Source organism: Lepidochelys olivacea, assembly GCF_965140295.1.
Source record: "Lepidochelys olivacea isolate rLepOli2 genome assembly, chromosome: 24".
NCBI classification, from domain to species: domain Eukaryota; kingdom Metazoa; phylum Chordata; order Testudines; family Cheloniidae; genus Lepidochelys; species Lepidochelys olivacea.
Window position 1 is genome coordinate 18,165,738 of NC_140434.1, and position 16,614 is coordinate 18,182,351.

The 16,614-nt window shown below is 53.8% G+C and overlaps 1 pseudogene across 1 annotated transcript; it reads right to left on the bottom strand.

Moving 5' to 3' along the window:
- Nucleotides 1-3,083: 3,083 nt before the first annotated feature.
- On the bottom strand, nt 3,084-7,923 carry LOC311512490 (phospholipase A2 inhibitor and Ly6/PLAUR domain-containing protein-like; annotated as a pseudogene). The gene is made up of 5 exons: nt 7,830-7,923; nt 6,210-6,326; nt 5,700-5,852; nt 5,364-5,507; nt 3,084-3,244 (listed from the first exon to the last, which is right to left on the bottom strand). The product of its transcript is annotated as a phospholipase A2 inhibitor and Ly6/PLAUR domain-containing protein-like (transcript).
- Nucleotides 7,924-16,614: the final 8,691 nt, after the last annotated feature.

Genomic DNA, 16,614 nt, shown 5'->3' on the forward strand with positions numbered 1-16,614 from the left:
CTGACCCAAAATGACCAATGAGGAGACAAGATACTTTCAAATCGGGAGTGAGGGAAACAAAGGGACTGCTTGTCTGTGTGATCTTTTGCTTGGAACAGCTCAGGAATGGAGTCTCAGAACTTCTGTTAGTTAGTAAGTAATCTAGCTAGAAATGTGTTAGATTTCCTTTTGTTCAATGGCTGGTAAAATAAGCTGTGCTGGAGGGAATGAATATTCCTGGTTTGGTGTCTTTTTGTAACTTAAGGTTTTGCCTAGAGGATTCTCTATGTTTTGAATTTGATTACCCTGGAAGGTATTTACCATCCTGATTTTACAGGGGTGATTCTTTCACCTTTTCTTTCATTCAAATTCTTCTTTTAAGAACCTGTTTGCTTTTTCATTGTTCTGAAGATCCAAGGGTTTGGGTCTGTGTTCACTTGTACAAATTGGGGAGGATTCTTATCAAGCCTTCCCCAGGAAAGGGGGTGTAGGACTTGGGGTGATATTTTGGGGGAAGACGTCTCCAAGTGGGCTCTTTCCCTGGTCTTTGTGTAAGACGCTTGGTGGTGGCCGCGTACGGTTCAAGGACAAGGCAAAGTTTGTACCTTGGGGAAGTTTTTAACCTAAGCTGGTAAGAATAAGCTGAGGGGGTCTTTCCTGCGGGTCCCCACATCTGTACCCTCGAGTTCAGAGTGGGGAAGGAACCCTGACAGGGCCACACTGGGTCAGACCAAAGGTCCATCTAACCCAGTATCCTGTCTTCCGACAGTGGCCAATGCCAGCTGCCCAGAGGGAATGAACAGAACAGGTAATCAAACATCAAGTGTTCCATCCCCTGTCATCCATTCCCAGCTTCTGGCAAACAGAGGCTAAGGACACCATCCCTACCCAGCCTGGCTAATAGCCATTGATGGCCCTATCCTCCATGAATTTATCTAGCTCTTTTTTGAACCCAGTTTACTTTTGGACTTTGCACATTCCTCTGGCAAGGAGTTCCACAGGTTGATGGTGCATTATGTGAAAAAACACTTCCCTTTGTTTTTTTAAACCTACCGCCTCTTAATTTCATTTGCTGGCCCCTAGTTCTTATGTTATGAGAAGGAGTAAATAACACTTCCTTATCTACTTTCTCCACACCACTCATGATTTTCTAGACCTCTCTCCTATCCCCCCTTGTCCGTCTCTTTTCCAAGCTGAAAAGTCCCACTCTTATGAATCTCTCCTCACGGAAGCTGTTCCATCCCCCTAATAATTTTATGACCCTTTCCTGAATCTTTTCCAATTCCGATATCTCTTTTATACGCTGGGGTGACCACATCTCCACACAGTTTTCAAGAATGGGAGTAGCATGGATTTATATAGGGGCAATATGACATTTATTGTCTCATTATCTCTCCCTTTCTTAATGATTCCCAACATTCTGTTCTCTTTTTTGACATGCACTGCGTACTGTGAACTATCCACTGTGACTCCAAGATCTCTTTCTTGACTGGGAACAGCTAATTTAGACTCCATGTCTGGTTTTGGAAGCAAGTAGCTTTAAGTGAGGGGAAACTTGGGCTATGCAAGACACATCAGACTGCCACAAGGGGTACAGCGGTCTGGAAAGGTCGAGAGCCCCTGGCCTAGATCAAAGGCATGGCGAAGGTAGAACAGTGTGTTTGGAGTTTCGATTTCATGAAAACCAGTGGGCCGTGGTATGGTTTTCCCTTCCCCGTCTGCTGTTTTAGCGGAGTAACAACCATTCACCCTGAGAACAGCCCTGGGACTCACTGACCCAGCAGAGACGGTGGAGGGATGCTAATCAGGAACTTTAGCACCAGGAAAGTGCTGAGTCCAAAGGCAGGGGCCATCGTGTGTGCTGACCAACGCGTTCCTCCCTCCCGGCATCGAAGGCAAAGCCCACGTGGGTGGGGGCCCTGCCAGCTTGTTCTCTGGGAGAAGAAGCTGTAAGGATGGATTCAGGGAAGGATCCTGCCTCGCTGGTTTGGCTGGACTCTTACAGGGACCGGAACCGGATGCAAAGCGGGGATCCCCGGAGACGGTCTGGGGGCACCTGAAAAGACTTGGGAGAATGGCAGGTTCTTCCATCACTGCCACCGTTTGGAATTACAGACTGCGACTCACCCGGGCATGAATTTTACCTGCTTTAACCCCTTGTGACCCTCATTCCCTTTCCTTAGCTCACGACCCTTTAGCGAGTTTCCTACAGACCTGGCTGCCAGCGTTGCCTTTGGTGGAGGATCTGGGGTCCCGTGGCTCTGGGGTAAGTGACCGGTCTCCTGGGGCTGGGAACAACCTGGGTGGGCTGGTTTGGGGTGTACGTGACCTTTCCTCACAAAGTCCGGCTTGTCTGAGAGTCTCTGAGGGGACTGGCTGTGACTCCGGGGTCAGACGGGGGCAGCGATCCAGGAGTTCACACTGGGTGAAATCTGCTCACAGAGCACCACCGGTTGGGGGGATCTGCCCTGTTTCCTGACACCTTCTCTGAGCCCGGCACTCCCAGTGGAGCCGCTCCAGAGAGCGGGACGAACTGAGCCCTGCAAAATCAACCTAGAAGGACATTTCTCCCCTCCAGGGCTTTCCCGCCCGCCTGGACAGCTGGGTGAGCCACGGCCTCTCCTTCCCACAGCCCTCCTTCCCCAGGGGAGCTCAGCCCGCCGGTGCCTTTCCCCGGCAATGGGCCTTGCCTTCCGGGAGGGGGTCCAGGCAGGACTCCTGGGTTCCATTCCCTGGCCCTGCAAGGGGAGAGGGGTCCAGTGGTTAGAGCAGGGGGCTTGGGAGCCAGGACTCCTGGGCTCTATCCCTGTCTTTCAGAAGGGAGTGGGGTCTGGTGGGTTACAGGGTGTGGTACTGGGAGTCAGGACTCCCGGGTTCTCTTCCTGTCAACATCACTTGTGCACAGATAGGGGCGGGAGGCGCCCGGTAGGGGGCGGTCAGGGGACAAGGAGCAAGGGGGGTGCTTTCCCCAGAACTCGCTTTATTCAGCCAATGCACAAAAGGAACCCGCAATCCCCCCAAAGAGAACCACCAGCCGGAGGCTGCTGAAGGGAGGTGCACTGCAGCCCGGCACGCAGCAGAAGGGGAGGATGCCAGGCCGGGGCTCAGGGCTCCCTGATGCCTCCACCGGCCCTGGGAGCTGGGTAGCACTTGGCCTGGCTCAGGATCTCCGGCACGCCCTGGGCGTATTTCTTCACCAACGCTCTCTTCACGCAGGCGCCAGGGGAGCCACATCCAGCCGCAATCATCCTCAGTTTGATGTCACCTGGACAGGGGAGAGACGTGATCGGAGGCTCCCAATTCCCCCCCCACCCGACCTCCATGAGGTCCCTCCCAGCAGGACTTCACCCGGCTCTGCTGGCAGAGTGGGGTCTAGTGCTCAGAGCAGGGGGCCTGGAACAACGTGAGAACATAACAGAGGAACGGCCCTCCTGGGTCACCCCAAAGGTCCATCTAGCCCAGTATCCTCTGGCCAATGCCAGGTGCCCCAGCGGGAATGAACAGAACAGGGAATCATCCACTGATCCATACCCTGTCGCCCATTCCCAGCTCCTGGCAAAAAGAGGCTAGGGCCACCTTCCCTGCCCATCCTGGCTAATAGCCACAGATGGACCTGTCCTCCAACAACTTCTCTAGTTCCTGTTTGAACCCTGTTATAGTCTGCGCCTTCACAACTTTCCCCGGCAATAAGTTCCACAGGTTTCTAGTGCATTGTGTGAAGCAGTACTTCCTTTGGTTTATTTTATACCTGCTGCCTGTGGTGACCCCTCGTTCTTATTTTAGGAGGAGTAAATAACACTTCCTTATTTCCTTCCTCCACACCCTTCAACCTTCTTCAGACCTCGATCATATCCCCCCTTAGCCGTTTCATTTCCAAGGTGAAGAGTCCCACTCTTATTAATCTCTCCTCATATGGCAGCCAATCCATCCCCCTCATCATTTTGGTTGGCATTTTCTGAAGCCTTTCCAATTCCAATAGATCTTTTTTGAGACAGGGCGACCACATCCGTCCGCAGTGTTCAAGCTGTGGGCATCCCATGGATTTATATTGAGGCAACACGATCTTTGGGGTTAGATCTCTGTCCTATTCTCTGTCCCTTTATGAATGACTCCCAGCATTCTGTTTGCTTTTTTGACGGCCGCTGCACATGGAGTGGATGATTTCAGAGAACTCTCCACAGTGACTGCAAGATCTTTCTTGAGTGGTAAATTCGACCCATTATTGTGTATGTCTACTTGGGATTACGTTTGCCCATGTGCATTACTTTGCATTTATCAACACTGAATTTCCTCTGCCATTTTGTTGCCCAGTCACCCAGTTCTGAGAGACCCTTTAGTACCTCTTCACAGTCTGCTTTGGACTTCACTATCTTGAGTAGCTTTGTATCTTCTGCAAATTTTGCCACCTCACTATTTACCCCTTTTTCCAGAATATTTCGGAATATGGTGAAAAGCACTGGGCCCAGTGCAGATCCCTGAGGGACTCCCACTATTTACCTCTCTCCATTCTGAAAACTGACCATTTCTTTCTACCCTTTTTTCCCTATCTTTTAACCAGTTACTGAGCCATGAGAGGATTTTATCCCATGACAGCTCACTTTGCTTAAGAGCCTTTGGTGAGGGACGCTTTCTGAAAATCTAAGTACACTATATCCATGGGATCCCCCTTGTCCACACTCTTGTTGACCCCCTCAGAGAATTCTAGTACACTGGTGAGGCGTGATTTCCCTTTACCGAAACCATGTTGATCCTTCCACAACAAATTATGTTCATCTATGTGGCTGACAGTTCTCTTCTTTCCTCTAGTTTCAATGAGTTTGCCCTGTCCTGAAGTCAAACTTATTGGCCTGTAGTTGCCGGGATCACCTCTGGAGCCCTTTTTCGAAACAGGCGTGTCATTAGCCATCCTCCAGCCAGTTGAGACAGAAGCTGATTTAAATGGTAGGTTACAAACCACAGTTAGTAGTTCTGTAATTTGACGTTTGAGTTCCTTCCGAACTCTTGGGTGAAACCCATCTGGTCCTGGTGACTTATTACTGTTTAATTTATCAATTTCTTGCAAAAACTCCTGTAATGACTCCTCAATCTGGGACAGTTCCTCAGATTTGTCACCAAAGCAGAATGGCTCCGGTTTGGGAATCTCCCTCCCAGCCTCAGCCGTGAAGACTGATGCAGAGAATTCATTTACTTTCTCCGCAGTGGCCTTATCCTCCTTGGGTGCTCCTTTGGCATCTCGGCAAGTAGGACTCCTGGGTTCTCTCTGCAACTCTGCCAGGGGAATGGAGTCTAGTGGGTCAGAGCAAGGGGGGCTGGGACTGAGCCAGGACACCTGGGCTCCACCTCGTACTCTGTGTTCAGACCCCGCCCGCATCTGGAGGACTTACCCAGTCTTAATTTCCCAGATTCCACAACACAATGGTCCTCGGCGCCGGTGCAGGCCAAGACATCCTTCTCGTTCCAGTTATATGGCCCCACTCTGAGGAACGACTGGCACTGCCGGCCGTTGGGGACGGAGCTCACAGTTGGCACTGAGAACAGTCAGACACACACAGTCAGCCAAGGGTGGGGAGTCACCACACATTGGGCTCAATCCCAGCTCGGGGAAGGGAGTGGGGTCTAGTGGTTAGGAATGGGGGCTTTGGGCTGGGAGCCAGGACTCCTGGGTACTCTCCAGGCAGGTATGGCCGGAGCAGGGCTCTAGGTTTGCAGCAGACACACACCTGGGATGGCCCCGGCGTTGCAGCCGTCGGTGTCACAGCAGGCGATGTTCGCCCGCACAGTGACATTGTGCGCGTAGGTCAGCGAGAAGTGGCCGGGCTCACAGTTCTTGGGCTCCAGGCACGATTTACCCGTGTAGGAGAAGGAGGATCCCTCTGTGGAAGGGAAACAGAGCATCACCTCTCAGCTCCCCAGTGGACCCCCAGCTTCTTCATCCTCCCATTTTGTTCCATCCACCCCACCCCCAACTAATCTCATCTCCCCTCCGACCGCCGATAAAATCCTCTCTCCTTCTGATCCAGGCCCCACAGTCACCCACTGCAATTCCCATCTCATCCCATCCCCCGTCTATGACATTATCATTCCAGACTGGGCAGTCCCTGTTCCTGGAGAGGAGCGGAGACTATTGGTTAGAGTAGGGGCAGGGGCTGGGAGCCAGGATTCCTGGGTTCGACCCCTGGCTTCAGGAGGACAATGGTGTCTACACTTAGTAGGAATCTTCTTTCACTCACCCAGCCTCATCTCTGCCACGACAGTGACGCAGGTCCCTTCCGAGGGGGCGCAGGGCTGCAGGGGGCCGGAGCACAATTGCTCTCTGGACGCACACACCTCGCATTGCAGAGCGCTCCCTGGAGGTTGGAAAAATCCCTTCTCAGTACAAACCCCAGCTCCCCACTCCTCCCCAGGCAGTGCCTGTGGACGAAATACCACCAGCAACCAAGAGGTGGCTCTGTGGGAGTTGTTACCACCAATGCCTCCTCACTGAACGTGTGGGCAGGCAGATCTTGGAGAAATGCCACCTGCTTTTGCAGCAGTTCTGCCCAGTTCCATTTAACTCTCTGGATGGGGAAAGGCATCTTGCTAGCTGGTCATTTGTATCTTACTCAAAACCACAGACAAGTCTGTTTGCTGCCTGAGTGTCTGTGGCTACAATACATTTTCACCTGCTGACGTGGCTATCTGGGGTGCAGCTTGTGCCTGCGAACAAACCCCACACGTCTGTGTAGACAGAAAAACAAGAATTCGGCTGTTCTGAAGAGGGGTTTCTGCCTGGCTTTGTGGTGAACCTTTCTCACACACACACACACCCCGCCGTCACTCTCTGCTCCAGGCCTCTGCCTCTCAGAGTTACATCAGCTCAGCCACACTCGACTTCAGCCCACTTTTCATCGCTGATCCTGCCAATTCTCTTCTTCAGAATACAATTCACGCTTGTTAAGCCTTTGGATTGATGGCTGTTCGTCTCCAGCCAGCGATCCCAGGAGCATGAACTCTTTCCTCTCCAGAGCATGGGGGCCTTTAAATTCATTACGTGAGCATAAGGTAGTTTTAAGAAAGAAAGAAAGGAAGATTTTCCCACTTTGGTTTTTTTAGAGCTTTCATGTGGAAACATCAATTAAACCTCAGAACACCTTCCCCGCCCCTTCTATGTCCCTAGATGGTTGCACAGTTATATTATCCCTGTCAAAGAAATATGGAAACTGAGGTAGAAAAAAGATGTGTTCAATTCAGGGTTAAAACCAAGAAGACAGCTGAGAAGTCCTCACTCCTGACTCCCAGCCCACTCTAACCCACGAGATCCCACTCCTCTTTCAGAGCCACGGACAGAGCCCGGGAGTCCTGATTTGTAGCCATCTCTGCTCAAACTCACTACACCCCAGCCCGCTTCGACAGCTGGGGAATGAGCCCAGAAGTCCTGGCTCCCAGCCCCCCCCCTTTGCACCCCCATTCCCCTTTCAAACCCAGGGAATGAAGCCAGGAGTCCTGGCAGGAATCTCAGCACTGACAGGCAGGGGAACATTTCTAGTCAGGACGACATGTGAATGGGGGTGCTGCTCCTCATCGGGATGACCCCAAGCTCGGGCGAGAGATGGAGGAGGAACGAGAAGAAGGAAGGACAGACGGACTCAGACCCGCTGGCCAGGCCCTAGCGTGGGCTGTGGGCGTCCCAGGCTCCAATCCCTGCTCTCCCCGAGTCAGCCGGGGGACGTGGCACCGGGTTTTCCTCTTGCTGGTTTTACCCACAAATTCCATCCTGACCCCAGAATCCGCCATCCACAGCGGCACGTTCCCCAAGTGAATTCCCGACCCCACCACCCGGCTCCCTGTGCCCGGGGACGGACGGGACTCACCTGTGGCCAGGAGAGTGGACAGCAGACAGAGGGGCAGAGCCACCCACATGGTGCCTGGATGTTAGCTGCAGTGAGCAGAACAGCAAGGAAGCATCTGGCTGTGGTTTTATCCGGCAGGTTGGCAAATACCTGCCCCCTGGGGGATCGGCTGGGGCTGCCCCATGACATCCTGGTGGACCCGGAGATGGGAGATTTCACAGCCTTGCATGTGACTTTGGCTGATCAGGTGATGCAATGTGTCTTGAGGCCAATTCCCTTGTGCGTTAGTGGAGATGAGTGGTTCTCAGCCAGGGGTCCGTGTACTCCAGGGATACGCACAGGTCTTCCGGGGGGTACATCAGCTTATCTTGATGTTTGCCTCATTTTACAACATGCCAGATATAAAGCACTAGGGAAGTCAGTACGAGCTAAAATTTCCTGACACAATGACTTGTTTGTGCAGCTCTATGTACTGTCCACTGAACTGTAAGTGCAATATTTATATCCCAGTGGAGTTATTTTATCATTACACGGGGGAACTGAGAAAGGAAGCTATTTGTCAGTCACGATGTGGCCGTAACACTTATGTAATAACATAAGAAAGGACGTGTCATAAATATAAAAGGAAGGGGAACCACCTTTCTGTCCCCGGTGCTATAAAATCCCCCATGGCCAGTGGCAAAACACTTTCACCTGTTGTCATAAATAGAAAGGGAAGGGTAAACTCCTTTATAATCCCTCCTCTCCAGAAGAAAAATCCTCTCACCTGTAAAGGGTTAAGAAGCTAAAGGTAACCTCGCTGGCACCTGACCAAAATGACCAATGAGGAGATAAGATGCTTTCAAAAGCTGGGAGGAGGGAGAAAAACAAAGGGTCTGTGTCTGTCTGTGTGATGCTTTTGCCGGGGACAGAACAGGAATGGACTCTTAGAATTTAGTAAGTAATCTAGCTAGGTATGTGTTAGATTATGATTTCTTTAAATGGCTGAGAAAATAGCTGTGCTGAACAGAATGGATATTCCTATCTGTGTGTCTTTTTGTAACTTAAGGTTTTGCCTAGAGGGATTCTCTCTGTTTTGAATCTAATTCCCCTGTAAGGTATTTGCCATCCTGATTTTACAGAGGTGATTCTTTTCTACTTCTATTAAAAGTCTTCTTTTTAAGGATACTCAATGCTTTTTCATTGTTCTAAGATGCAAGGGTTTGGGTCTGTGGTCACCTATGCAAATTGGTGAGGATTTTTACCAAACCTTCCCCAGGAAGTCGCGTGCAAGGGTTGGGAGGATTTGGGAGGGAAAGACGTGTCCAAACTACGTTTCCCAGTAAACCCAGTTAAAGTTTGGTTGTAGCAGTAGAAATCTAGGGGCAAAGGACGAAATTAATTTGTACCTTGGGGAAGTTTTAACCTAAGCTGATGAAAGTAAGCTTAGGAGGTTTTCATGCAGGTCCCCACATCGGTACCCTAGAGTTCAGAGTGGGGAAGGAACCTTGACAGGTGTGTAGGGGAATGGATGGACAGGCGTGAAGGCAGATGGATGGATGGACAGACAGCCTCGTAGGGGAATGGATGGATGGGTGTGTGGGGGGAAGGGTGGACGTGTAGGAGGATGGACGGACGGAAGGATGGGTGTTGTCAGGGAGTCCCCGGGCTATGCTCTGGACCTGCTCCCTACGAAGCCAGGCAGGACTCTGGGGAAGTCTCCTCTCTGGGAGCAGCCTGTCTGCAGGACACACAGCTCGCCTGGCTTCCACCTTCCTGGGTCTGACCTCGGAGCATTCAGCCTCCTCTGCCCCTCCGTGCGCTTCCCACAGTGAGTCTGCCCAGGCGGGGTCCTGGGGAAGCCAGAGGGTCCTGTCCCCCAACTCCACAGTCAGACGGGACTCTCAGCCAGCCAGTAAAACAGAGGTTTATTAGACAACAGGAACATGGTCTAAAACAGAGCTTGTGGGTGCAGAGAACAGGACCCCTCAGCCGGGTCCATTTTGGGGGGCAGTGAGCCAGACAACCCCATCTGCACTTCACTCCACTCCCCAGCCAGCCCCAAACTGAAACTCCCTCCAGCCCCACCTCCTCTGGGCTTTCCCCTTTCCCGGGCCAGGAGGTCACCTGATTCCTTTGTTCTCCAACCCTTTAGCTCTCACCTTGCAGGGGGGAAGGGCCCAGGCCATCAGTGGCCAGGAAACAGGGTGTCGGCCATTCTCTGTGTCCAGACCCCTGCACACACCTGCCCTCTCGGGCTCTGCAAGGATCATACATCCTTATCCCACCTAGATACTTAAGAACTGCCTAGGGGAAACTGAGGCACCCCCACACTATTCAGAGGAAACATTAAGAACGCTTCCACTTCCTCACAGGTGTGTCGGGGATGGATGGAGGGGCGGCCCTGCACAGCCTTGCAAAGCACAGAGGGAAACTGAGGCACTCCATGGCATCGTAGAAATAGGAGCTCAATTCCCACTTTGTCGCATCCCTCTGTGCCCCAAACTGCTGCAGACACCAGCCGGTGCACCCTGCCCCTGCCAGCACCGATCCCAGGCACTGGCTTTAACAGGGGGAGTGAGATCAACCCAGCCAAGGCTACCTCCACGAACCCGAGGCCTTCGGGGACCGGACGAGAAAAGGGGGACGCTAGCACCAGAAATTAAAATGGAAATCCTGCTTTATTTCCCTCCTCACCAGATCCTGTTACCAGTGTAGGAGAAATTCTGTGAGTAACTGTCGTGCTCAGCCCCAGCCCTGCCCCGCTGGTCACAGCACCTGCCTCGGTGTCTAGGAGGCAAACGCACTGGTCAAGGGTGGGTGGCGCTGACTTTCCACCATCGTTCTCCGCACCGACCGTTTGCTGGCTGTGGGCGGGACACGCGCGCCAAGGGCTTAGCACACCTGGGCTCCAGGCCCCTCTCTGCCAGCCACCCTGTGTGACCTGGGACACACCACTTAGGCCCAGAGCTTCAAAGAGTTAGGTCCTGCTGAGGATCTGTGCCTCAGTTTCCCCCATCTGTTCAATGGGGGTGACAGCCCTGCCCATCCCACAAGGTGGCTGTGAGGATAATACATTAAAGATGACGCAGGGTTCAGATGCCATGATGATGCGTGCCAGACAAGTATTTAGCGAGACATGCTGGGGAGGGTGGTTAACAAGCTCCTTAGGGATGTGGTGGATGCAGCATCCATCGGCATCCCCCAGGCCAGGCTGGCTGCCCTCCTGGAAGATGCTTTCATCAAACGCACGTGATCGGGCCCCGTGTAGGGAGGACTTCTCCAGCCTGGGCTATGCGGCAGGTCAGACTAGATGCTGGGTATGGGCCCTTCTGGCCTGGGACGCCAGGAAAAGGGGCTGGTCACAGCACCTGCCTCGGTGTCTGGGAGGCAAACGCACTGGTCAAAGGTGGGTGGTGCTGACTTTCCACCATCGTTCTCCGCACCGACCGTTTGCTGGCTGTGGGCGGGACACGCGCGCCAAGGGCTTAGCACACCTGGGCTCCAGGTCCCCCTCTGCCAGCCGCCCTGTGTGACCTGGGACACACCACTTAGGCCCAGAGCTTCAAAGAGTTAGGTCCTGCTGAGGATCTGTGCCTCACTTTCCCCCATCTGTTCAATGCGGGTGACTGCCCTGCCCCATCCCACAAGGTGGCTGTGAGGATAATACATTAAAGATGACTCAGGGTTCAGATACCATGATGATGCGTGCCAGACAAGTATTTAGCGAGACATGCTGGGGAGGATGGTTAACAAGCTCCTTAGGGATGTGGTGGATGCAGCATCCATCGGCATCCCCCAGGCCAGGCTGGCTGCCCTCCTGGAAGATGCTTTCATCAAATACACGTGATCGGGCACAATGTAGGGAGGACTTCTCCAGCCTGGGCTGTGCGGCAGGTCAGAGTAGATGCTGGGAATGGGCCCTTCTGGCCTGGGACGCCAGGAAAAGGGGCGAGGTGGCTCCCAGGAATCACCAGCCCTCGGGGCACTGGTTTCATCTGTAAATAATTTTTGTGACTGTTTTGCTTCTAACCAGAAGCGAAGGAAAATGCAGGCTATTCCTTCTCCTGTGTATCCTCCGCCACGCCCAGGAATATCTCCCTCTTCTTCGGGAATGGGGTCTTTGTGAAGATTCAATCCCGGACCTGCTGTACGAACAGCTGCAATACCCGGTTCTCTCCTGTCTGTACGTCTCTGCATCCCTCCCTGCTTCTTCCCAGTGGCCCAGGCTCCGACTGAGTGTCAAACTGGTTCGGAAAAGGTTCTTTTCTGGAGAAGGGTGGGGTCCCGTGTAGCACCTGGTGCCATAGGGGGGACCCTGATCTCAGGGGAGGGAGGCGTGCAGTGCCTGGCACAATGGGGGGCCCCCAGTAGCAGGCTGGGGGGATCTATGCAGTGCCCAGTGCAATCAGGGCCCCTGCTCTGGGGAGTCTGTGCAGCTCTTGGCACAAGGAGGTCCCTGATCTCAGTTATTGCGGTGCTAGAAATAAGTGGAAACAAAGTAGAGAAGGCACCTGTCCTCAGCCCTGCCCGTCAACCCCCACCGACCCTCTCTTTGGGGGTCTTGCAGGGCCGATCATCAACACCGTCTAGACGGGAGGCCGGTGCCCGATCTGCATTGCCCCTGGTCGGAGCAGTTCTTCCAGCACGGAGACCCTGCAGTGCGAGGGCCGTGCCAGCCAGTGCATTTCCATCAGCGGGCAGATCTGGGAAGGTGAGCGCCTGTCCCGGATTCCTTCCAGCCCGGGCTCTCAGGGCCCATAGGCACTAGGACAAAGGGAGACCCGGGCTGGGATTTCCAGTGGGCCAGGCCCCCGCAGCCTCCCGGCAGTTCCCGCTTTACCTGGCTATGCCCTGGGCCCAGCTCTGGGCAAGGCTCAGCCCCAGGCTCCCTATGGGGCCAGAGCCTCTTGTCACACCCTGTGGCTTTGCAAGCGAGTTCGGAGCCACGCTCCCCTGTTTCAAAGCCAGCCGGCTTCCCCCTCTCCCTGTGGACATGGCTCTGACCCGTGTTTAAACCCAAACCCCGCTCCGTCCACACACAGAGCCCCCTGCCCCCTGCCCCCACCTGCCCTGCCCTGCCAGGGCAGCTCAGCCAGGGGAGCCTGCACCCCTACCCGCAGTGCAGCGGTGGCGGATTAGCCAATGGGCCGCCAGGGCCTGTGCCCAGCAGCCTCAGCCCATTGGGGGCCCCCTGGAAAATGGGCACCCCTGCACCCCAAGCCCGGTGCCTGGCAGAAGTGCCAGGTGGCGGGGGAAGCCCCAGCGCCCGGATCCCAGCTGCGGCTGTGGCCCGGGGACTGGAAGAGCTCTCACCCCCAGTTGGCGGCGGGACAGATCTTTCCTGGTCTTGGGGCCGTGAGCGGGGGGGCTGCAAGGGGGTGGGTGGACTGGGACAGGACTGTGGGGGGAACCGGGGCAGGGCCACGGGGGAGGGAGCAGAACAGGGGTGGGACTGCAGACAGAAGGGGCGGGCGGGCCCCAGGGCCTGCACAGCCCAGCCTTCCCGGCTTCTCGCTGGCCACCATCAGCCTGAAGTAGCAACCGCCACCGATGGAAGAAAAAGAGACGTCCACCATGCAGCGTGTGGCCAGCTGCTCCCCAGGGCCGGGCAGCTGAGCTCTCACCGCTGTGACCTGCCCTGGGGTCCCGGTTGCTGTCCTGTGGATGCCGTCCCTCCCCTCGACCTCCAACCTAGACCTCCCCAACTGCAACTGGAGACCATTGCTCCTCGTTCTGTCATCTGCCACCACTGAGAACTGCCGAGCTCCATCCTCTTTGGAACCCCCTCAGGTAGTTGAAGGCTGCTATCAAATTCCCCCTCACTCTTCTCTTCTGCAGACGAAAGAAGCCCAGTTCCCTCAGCCTCCCCTCCTAAGTCACGTGCTCCAGCCCCCTAATCATTTTCGTTGTCCTCCGCTGGACTCTCTCCAATTTGTCCACATCCCTTCTGTAGTGGGGGGCCCAAAACTGGACCCAGTACTCCAGATGTGGCCTCACCAGTGCCGAATAGAGGGGAACAATCTCTTCCCTCCATCTGCTGGCAACGCTCCTACTGATGCAGCTCAAAATGCCTTTGGCCTTCTTGGCAACAAGGCCACCCTGCTGACTCATTGCCAGCTTCTCATCCACTGTAATCCCCAGGTCCTTCTCTGCGGAAAGGTTGGCAAATACCTACCCCTAAGGGATGGGCTGGGGCTGCCCCGTGACATCCTGGTGGGACCGGAGATGGGAGATTTCACAACCCTGCATGTGACACTGGCTGATCATGTGATGCAATGTGTCTTGAGGCCAATTTCCTTGTGCATTCGTGGAGACCACTGGTTCTCAGCCAGGGGTCCGTGTACCCCAGGGGTACACACAGGTCTTCCACGGTGGTACATCAGCTTATCTTTAAGTTTGCCTCATTTTACTACAGGCCAGATATAAAGCACTAGTGAAGTCAGTACGAGCTAAAATTTCCTGACACAATGACTTGTTTGTGCAGCTCTATGTACTATCCACTGAACTGTAAGAACAATATTTATATCCCAGTGGAGTTATCTTATAATTACACAGTGGAAATGAGAAAGGCAGCTATTTGTCAGTCACAGTGTGGCCGTGACACTTTTATATATTTTTAAAATAACATAAGAACGGACCTGTCATAAATATAAAGGGAAGGGGAACCACCTTTCTGTCCCTGAAGCTCTAAAATCCCTCATGGCCAGTGGCAAAACACTTTCACCTGTTGTCATAAATATAAAGGGAAGTGTAAACCCCTTTATAATCCCTCCTGTCCAGAGGAAAAATCCTCTCACCTGTAAAGGGTTAAGAAGCTAAAGGTAACCTCGCTGGCACCTGACCAAAATGACGAATGAGGAGATAAGATGCTTTCAAAAGCTGGGAGGAGGGAGAAAAACAAAGGGTCTCTGTTTGTCTGATGCTTTTGCCGGGGACAGAACAGGAATGGACTCTTAGAAGTTAGTAAGTAATCTAGCTAGGTATGTGCTAGATTATGATTTCTTTAAATGGCTGAGAAAATAGCTGTGCTGAATAGAATGGATATTCCTGTCTGTGTGTCTTTTTGTAACTTAAGGTTTTGCCTAGAGGGATTCTCTCTGTTTTGAATCTAATTCCCCTGTAAGGTATTTGCCATCCCGATTTTACAGAGGTGATTCTTTTTTACTTCTATTAAAAGTCTTCTTGTAAGGAAACTCAATGCTTTTTCTTTGTTCTAAGATCCAAGGGTTTGGGTCTGTGGTCACCTATGCAAATTGGTGAGGATTTGTACCAAACCTTCCCCAGGAAGTGGGGTGCAAGAGTTGGGAGGATTTTGGGGGGAAAGACGTTTCCAAACTACGTTTTCTCAGGAACCCAGATAAAGTTTGGTGGTGGCAGTGGAAATCCAAGGGAAAGGGTAAAATAGCTTGTACCTTGGGGAAGTTTTAACCTAAGCTGGTAAAAGTAAGCTTAGGAGGTTTTCATGCAGGTCCCCACATCTGTACCCTAGAGTTCAGAGTGGGGAAGGAACCTTGACAATGCCGTAGGGATGCTAACGAAGAACTTTAGCACCAGAAAAGTGCTGACCCCAAAGGCAGGGGCATCGCGTGTGCAGACCACCGCGTTCCTCCCTCCCCCCATCGAAGGTAAAGCCCACGTGGGTGGGGGCCCTGCCACCTTCTTCTCTGGGAGAAGAAGCTATAAGGATGGATTGAGGTAACCCTGCCTCGCTGGGCTGGCTGGACGCTTACAGGGACCGGAACCGGATGCAAAGCGGGGATCCCTGGAGACCGTCTGGGGGCACCTGAAAAGACTTTGGAAAATGGCAGTTTCTTCCTTCACCGCCACCGTTTGGAATTACAGACTGCGACTCACCCGGGCATGAATTTTACCTGCTTTAACCCCTTGTGACCCTCATTCCCTTTCCTTAGCTCACGAATCTTTAGCGAGATTCCTACAGACCTGGCTGCCAGCGTTGCCTTTGGTGTAGGAACTGGGGTCCCGTGGCCCTGGGGTAAGAGACTGGTCTCCTGGGGCAGGGGACAACCTGGGTGGGCTAGTTTGGGGTGGAAGTGAACTTTCCTCACAAAATCCGGCTTCTCTGAGAGTAACTGAGGGGACTGGCTGTGACTCCGGGGGCAGCGATCCAGGAGTTCACGCTGGGTGAAATCTGCTCACAGAGCACCACCGGTTGGGGGGATCTGCCCTGTTTCCTGACACCATCCCTGAGCCCGGCACTCCCAGTGGAGCCGCTCCAGAGAGCGGGACGAACTGAGCCCTGCAAAATCAACCTAGAAGGACATTTCTCCCCTCCAGGGCTTTCCCGCCCGCCTGGACAGCTGGGTGAGCCACGGCCTCTCCTTCCCACAGCCCTCCTTCCCCAGGGGAGCTCAGCCAGCCGGTGCCTTTCCCCCAGCCATGGGCCTTGCCTTGGGGGAGGGGGCCTAGGCAGGACTCCTGGGTTCCATTCCCTGGCCCTGCAAGGGGAGAGGGGTCCAGTGGTTAGAGCAGGGGGCTTGGGAGCCAGGACTCCTGGGCTCTATCCCTGGCTTTCAGAAGGGAGTGGGGTCTGGTGGGTTACAGGGTGTGGTACTGGGAGTCAGGACTCCTGGGTTCTCTTCCTGTCAACATCACTTGTGCACAGATAGGGGCGGGGTGGGGCCCGGTAGGGGGCGGTCAGGGGACAAGGAGCAAGGGGGGTGCTTTCCTCACAACTTGCTTCATTCAGCCAATGCACAAAATTAACCCGCAATCTCCCCCAAAGAGAAGGAGCAGCCGGTGGCTGCTGAAGGGAGGTTCACTGCAGCCCAGCACACAGCACAAGGGAAGGACGCCAGGCTGGGGC